The following is a 6,725-nucleotide window of genomic DNA, read 5'->3' on the forward strand; positions in this document are numbered from 1 at the left end:
TCCATGTATGAATCCCTATATTAGATAGAAATCTGTAGAGGGAGTTTCTGTGGCAATGAAACATCTTTGATAGGTGTGCAAGATATTGTACTAGGTGCTAGAGATACAAAGATAGTTATATCTCCCAAGTTTTCAGATTTCTTTACTACAAACATTCTGACACAAGACAAGGGATAAAGAAGGAAAGTAAGAGTGCAATAAATTTCTTTGACCAATTTATTCTCATTGTTTAATGCAATGTGCTTAGCAGATGCTAAGCAATTAATAATAATAAAAAAAAACTTTTTCTATTCCTTCATTCATCTAGCTTTGTTTTTGATTTCCAACAGGGTCATTCAATTTTATTTGAGAAATTGGTTATTTTAGACCTGTGTTGACTTTCATGGTTTCACTTATCAAAAAGAAAAAAAAAACATTATTCCTTTCTACCTAGCCCTCTCCCCTACACTTGAAGGACTGAAACACTGGGGTATAGGAGAGAATAATGACAACTAGAATATTTTACCAGAAATGTGGTTCCTTGAAAACCCACATTAATAACAATTTTGTGTTCTTATTAAAAAAAAAAACTTCATGAATGAAGTCTCTGTTGAAGTGATTCATTTGGTTGGGGAACTGACCCCAAGATCACTTAAATGACAATAGTACTGATAGTGCATAATTTCCATTAGATTCTAACAAATTAAAGGAACTGTGAGTATAGTCCCCAAAATGGACTATATTTATGCTTTCTGAAGACCAGCCTAGCTAGGTTCATTAATGTTCATCATCAAAGGCTTGACAACCAGAAGATTACGTTTAAGTTACAGCAACTCTTGAAGAAAAGCTCCAGAACTATAAGCAGATTGTATTTTCATAGGTGGAGGCCAAATTAACATCAATAAAATAATGAATGTTTTTTGAACATTTAAGTTCCTAATGTGTGCAAAATATGGTGATAGCTGTTGAGGGAAAAGTGAAGTTTAGATACAGTGGCTCTAAAGATATATGGTTTATTAAGTGGATGAGGAATGAAAACAGCTATAGTATCTTCAATGGTTAAGTGTACAGGAAATCAGACATTGTAGTTGATGAGGCCAGGTAGCTAGGTAGTACAGTGCATAGAGCACAGGCCTGGGGTCAGAAAGACTCATCTTCCTGGGTTCAAATCTGGCCTTAGATATCCACTAGTTTTGTGACCCTGGGTAAGTCACTTAACCCTGTTGGCCTCAGTTTCTTCATGTATAAAAGGAACTGGGGAAGGAAACAGCAAACCTTGCCAGTATCTTTGGCAAGAAAATTCCGAATTCCTGAAGAGTTGGACACAAAGCTGGAAATGACTGTACTATAACAACAAAAGTTAATGAGGTCAGTGAGGGATAGACATTTTGAACTTGGAAAAATTGGGAAGATTTTCCATAAAGAATGACATTTGAGTAGGTAGAAAATAATATGTGAGCAAAGATAAGGAGGGCAATGAATTTTGAAGCTGAAGTGTGGTTATATACGCCACGCATATGCATAAGGAAACTAACTCCCAAATGTGTAATCTGAAATTGAACAAACAAGGAATATTTTAAAATAGGGGCTCTTAACTTTTTGTGTCATAGATTCCTTTGGAAATATTTTGAAAGATATGTATCCCTTCTCAAGGATTATTTTTTAAGTGTACAAAATATGTACGTTTATAAAAGAAATAATTTATGTTGAAATATAGTCACCTAACTATATTTTTAAAAAGTTCTTGGACCATGACTTAAGGAGAATTGAAAAACTCCATTAACCCCCAGAATGGGTGGATGGATACACACACACATATATGTATATGCATATATATATATATATATACACATATATATGTATGTATGTATGTATATATTCATATAACCTATAGTTTAGAACTAGAATGGAAAAATCTTAATAAAGAGGAGATATGCTGGAAAAGGGAATGGTAGAGATGAAACAACAAATATTTGAGCACAATCAAAAGACAGCATAATTAGAAAAGTACTTGAAGCTACTACAACTGAAGCAACAAAGCTTGAAGATAAACTTTAGCAAGACAAAATCTGCCCTTCACAGGTAAACTTCTTGAAAAGGTCGTCTATGATAGGTGCCTCTACTTGGTCTCCTCTCACTCTAATCCTAACCCCTTACAATTCAGCTTCTGACTTTATCATTCCACCAAAACTTCTCTCTTCAATGTTACTAATGATGTCAATTGCCAGGTCCAATGTCCTTTTCTCTATCCTAATTCTCTTTGACCTCTCTGGAGTCTTTGACACTATTGCTCTCTCTCTCTTCTCCTTGATACTCCCTTCTTTCTTGGTTTTCAAGACACCATTTTCTCCTGGTTCTCCTCTTACCCATCTGATCACACTTTTCCTATCTCCTTTGCTGGATCCTCTTTCAGATAACACTCTCTAACTGTAGGTGGTCCTTGTAGTTTTATTCTGGACCCTCTTTTCTTCTCCCTCTATACTACTTCCCTTAGTGACTTTGTCAGCACCCAGGGATTTAATTACCACTTGTAGTCTGATGATTCTCAAATCTGCCTATCTTGCTCAAATCTCTGCTGACCTTCAATTTCACATCTCCAACTGCCTGTCAGTCATGTCTCACTGGATGTTCGATAGATTTCTTAAACTCAATATGTCCAAAACCAAATTTATTATCTTTCATCCTAAACACTCTTCCCTCTTACCTTCTCTATTACTAGAGAAAGCAACACTATCCTCTAAGTCTCTCAAGCTCACAACCTAGGAGTCATCCTGAGTCCTCCCTGGCTCTTACCCCTATAGCCAATCTGTTGCCAAGACCTATGGGTTTCATTTTTGCAACACCTCTCCTATACACAATCATTTTATACAATATCATTTTACTACACCTGTTGGTTCTGGCCATTTTCTCTGGCTATTCCCTGATGCTTAGAATGTTCTCTCTCTCTCTGACTACTGACCTCCCTGGCTTCCTTTAAGTCCCAATTAAAATCTTATTTTCTACAGGAAGCCTTTTCCAACCTGTCTTAATTCCAGTGTCCTCCGTCTGTTACTTATTTCTTATTTACCCCATATATAACTGTACGTGTGTATATATGCATATGTATGTATATGTATGCATGTGTATATATACACATACATACATATGTACATATATACACACATATATGTGTGTATATATGTACACTATATATATATATATATACATATACATATACATATATGTATGTATATGTATATATTCTCCTCATCTTCCTCATCAGATTGTAAGCTCCTTTAGGGAAGGAACTGTATTTTTTTTTATATCCCCAGCCCTCATCAGTACCTGGCACATTATAGGTTCTTAAAAAATGTTTACTGATTGATTGACCTATAGAAGACAAAGTAGCTCATTGCTGTCTTCTGATGGCAGTCTTTGCTTCTAGATACAGACTTTCACCACATTAAATATACAAATGTTAGTGATCTATTCTTTCTATTGCACAAAAATCCTAAAAGCAACTTGGTCTTCTGAAAAAGAAGATACCATTATTTCAACCAACTGGTTTTTTGTAGCTGATGTGGCCAATCACAGAAGTGAGAACTGGAACATCCACTAACTTCTTGACTTTGAACAATTTACCTAACTTGTTTGAACACAAATCTTACACCTATAAAATGACAGTGTTGAATTAGATTTTCAAGAATGCCCTTATAAAGCTAAGATAATGTGACTGAAATCCACAGGACTCATATACTCATAAACTATTATAGTGAACACTCTTAAGAAGATAGAAGAAATGAGAGTGATAAATGCTATCCTGGCTTTCATTCTGGCCAATAAGGAGGGACTCATTGCCATATTAGAAATGAATAGAATCTTATTTTGAAATGACCTGTATTAGATTGCACCAAATAACTGGCCTCTGATGTCCCTTTCTACTTTGAAGTTTTATTTTTATTTTTGTGAGTATGAATAAAAGTAGAAGAGGAAAGAAAACATCCAGGCCTTCATTTGAATGATGTGTAGAATAAAAGGATGTTGTTTTATTCTGGTCTTCCCTCCTTCAACTCCTTCTAATTATCCGACTTTACCTAGCTTTTTCTTATCTTTTTTTGTTGTTGTTGTTTCAGAGATAAGTGAGCACTTTATTTCTTTATTTCACAAATATACTGGCTGAAATAGTTGTTTCCTGTGGGCTAATAAAATAGACCAAATCCCATATCTTCATCAGACTTCTCCAATTCTTCCTTGGTTTCCACTTTGGCAGGAGTGGTGGCAGCAGGTGCAACAGCAGTTGGAGCAGCGGCAGCCGCTGCAAATGCTGAAGGGCTGGCCAGGAAGGGCTGTACTTTTTCAGCAAGTGGGAAGGTATACTCAGTCTGCATGCCTACAGCCAAGACCTGCTTGTACCCATTGATGATCGAGTGGGGTACTGATGCAACAGTTGGGTAGCCAATCTGCAGACAGACTCTAGCAATGTTTCACCTTCCAAGAACTGAAGGTGCAATGTCTCCTCCATGATGTCCAGAACCTCAGGGTTGTAGATGCTGCCATTGTCAAATGCTTGATGAATGATCAGCCCAAAGGAGAAGGGGGAGATGTTCAGCATTTCAACAAGGTGGCCTTGCTGGCGGCCACTTTGTCTCCAGTCTTAATCAGCTGTACATCACTCAAGATTTCAATGGTGTCCCTGGAAATCTTGGTGGTGATACGCAGAGCCTGGAAGAAGGAAGTTTTCTCAGGACCCAGACCACTGTTCTGGGCTGGCACATTGACATGACATGGGGCGATGGCACCAGCATAGGCAGCAACTGGCACCTTATTGGACAGAAGCATGTCCCTAATCTCCATCAGATCTTTCTTGGTGAACACAAAGCCCACATTCCCCAAATATGAGGCAGCAGTTTCTCCAGTGCAGGGTTGTTCTCCAGATGTCCACAAATGGCTTTGTGCATCATGGTGAGTTTTCCCATCAATACTATGGCCTTCCCACTGAGAGACATCCAGATCTGCTGCATCTGCTTGGAGCTCACATTGTGCGCTCCCACCAAGAAGCATTTTGGATAATCATCCAAAAGTTGGATGATCTTGAAGAAGTAGTTGGATTTCCAGGTAGCCCTGTCTACCCTGGGCATCTCAAAGGTGCTTCAGGGATTGCCATGTGGGGTTTAAAGACGATGTCACTCACATGAGCATGCCTGGGGAGAGCTCTGATTTTCTTTTATACTCTACCTATTCAGGAACCTATGATCATCCACTTCAATGATGCCTTCTGTGCCATTCTCACATCTCAATCTTTTAACCTCATAATTTTGACTTAATGTAAAACCCATACCATCTTCCTGCTATGATTCCTTCTGGTGCTACCCACAAGACTGCTAGAAGAATTCACAGCCTTAACTCCTGTCTTATAATGGTTGATGCTACCCTGATATAAACTCCCCCAAATCCCTACCTAAATTCTGCCAAGCCTCTCAATATCCTCATGGATCTTCTTCAATCAAGTCAAAAGAAAAATAGTGGCCTTATTTTGAATAAAGCTAACTCTCAAATTTTGACACTATTCCTTTATGTCTTTTATGACCTTTCTCCATCAATCATTCTATCTCTCATGTATTTCTTCTTTCCTTTAAAAAAATCTTTTGTTTTTATATTATTTTCCTTTCCAGATATATCCTTTGCCCCTCCCACATCCATCCAGCCCTTAGATCAAAGAATAAGAAATAAAACACTTCCGTAAACTAACCTATGAAATGCTTCTAATGCCTTTAGTATCTCCTGTATTGATTGTTCCTCTACACCCTATATAGATAGATAGATAGATAGATAGATAGATAGATAGATCTCCTATCATAAAACAAAATAATTACTCCTTAATCCTGCCATTTACTAAAACTATAGTGATTTTGTCCTCTCAACAATTCAGTCTCATAAATCTTAACTTCTTTCTCCACATCTCAACTTAAATTGCTCAATCCAAGGTCACTAATGGGTTTAATACTGTTAAGTAATGTCCCCTCCCATTCTACTGCTCTTTGCAACATTTGATATTTTTGATGAAGGCTTCCTTTATGATGGCCTTTCCTTTGACTTTTATGATATGGCATCATGATGGTTACCTCGATATTTAATTGCATTATTTCTTATTTTAAAAACACTTTTTGTCAATGCTTTTTCTATAATATTAAATTTAAAATAGATGTATAGTGATACGCTAGAGCTAGATTGTACTGGATTGAGAGCTGATTATTAAATGTTCATTGTAAAAATTTATACCGTGGGAGTAAGCAAATGCCACAAATTAGGATTTGATTAGTTATTTCATTGATTTTCTCCATTTAAAAAAGTGATGAAGAAAAGTGTTACAAATGCAAATTAAACTTAAAAGTGTGTCATGTGTATATTTTCCCCAAAGAGACAGTCTTAAAATATTTATCAGCACAGTTCTTAATATATTTCACTCTAAACCTTGCCTAGCAAGTTTTTCTTTTAAAAAATATATTTTTTAAAAGTTCCACAAAACCAAAATATCCATCAACTTCATTCCATAATCCATAGTCCCCTACCTCTTCAACAAACAGATGTGTGCGTATGTGTGTGTACAAATATATATAAATATATATATTTTACACATACACACACACATATATATATATATATATATATACACATACCCATAAATGCATATATACATATGCATGCATATATACATACATACACACACACACACACACACACATACAAACATGGTCTGCTCCAGTCTC

At 36.4% G+C, this 6,725-nt stretch overlaps 1 pseudogene; it reads right to left on the reverse strand.

Annotated features, from left to right (window-relative positions):
- Window positions 1–4,157: 4,157 nt before the first annotated feature.
- Window positions 4,158–5,096, reverse strand: LOC110212546 (large ribosomal subunit protein uL10 pseudogene; annotated as a pseudogene).
- Window positions 5,097–6,725: the final 1,629 nt, after the last annotated feature.

Source organism: Phascolarctos cinereus, unplaced genomic scaffold (assembly GCF_003287225.1).
Source record: "Phascolarctos cinereus isolate Bilbo 61053 unplaced genomic scaffold, phaCin_HiC Scaffold_4;HRSCAF=312, whole genome shotgun sequence".
Taxonomy (NCBI): Eukaryota; Metazoa; Chordata; class Mammalia; order Diprotodontia; family Phascolarctidae; genus Phascolarctos; species Phascolarctos cinereus.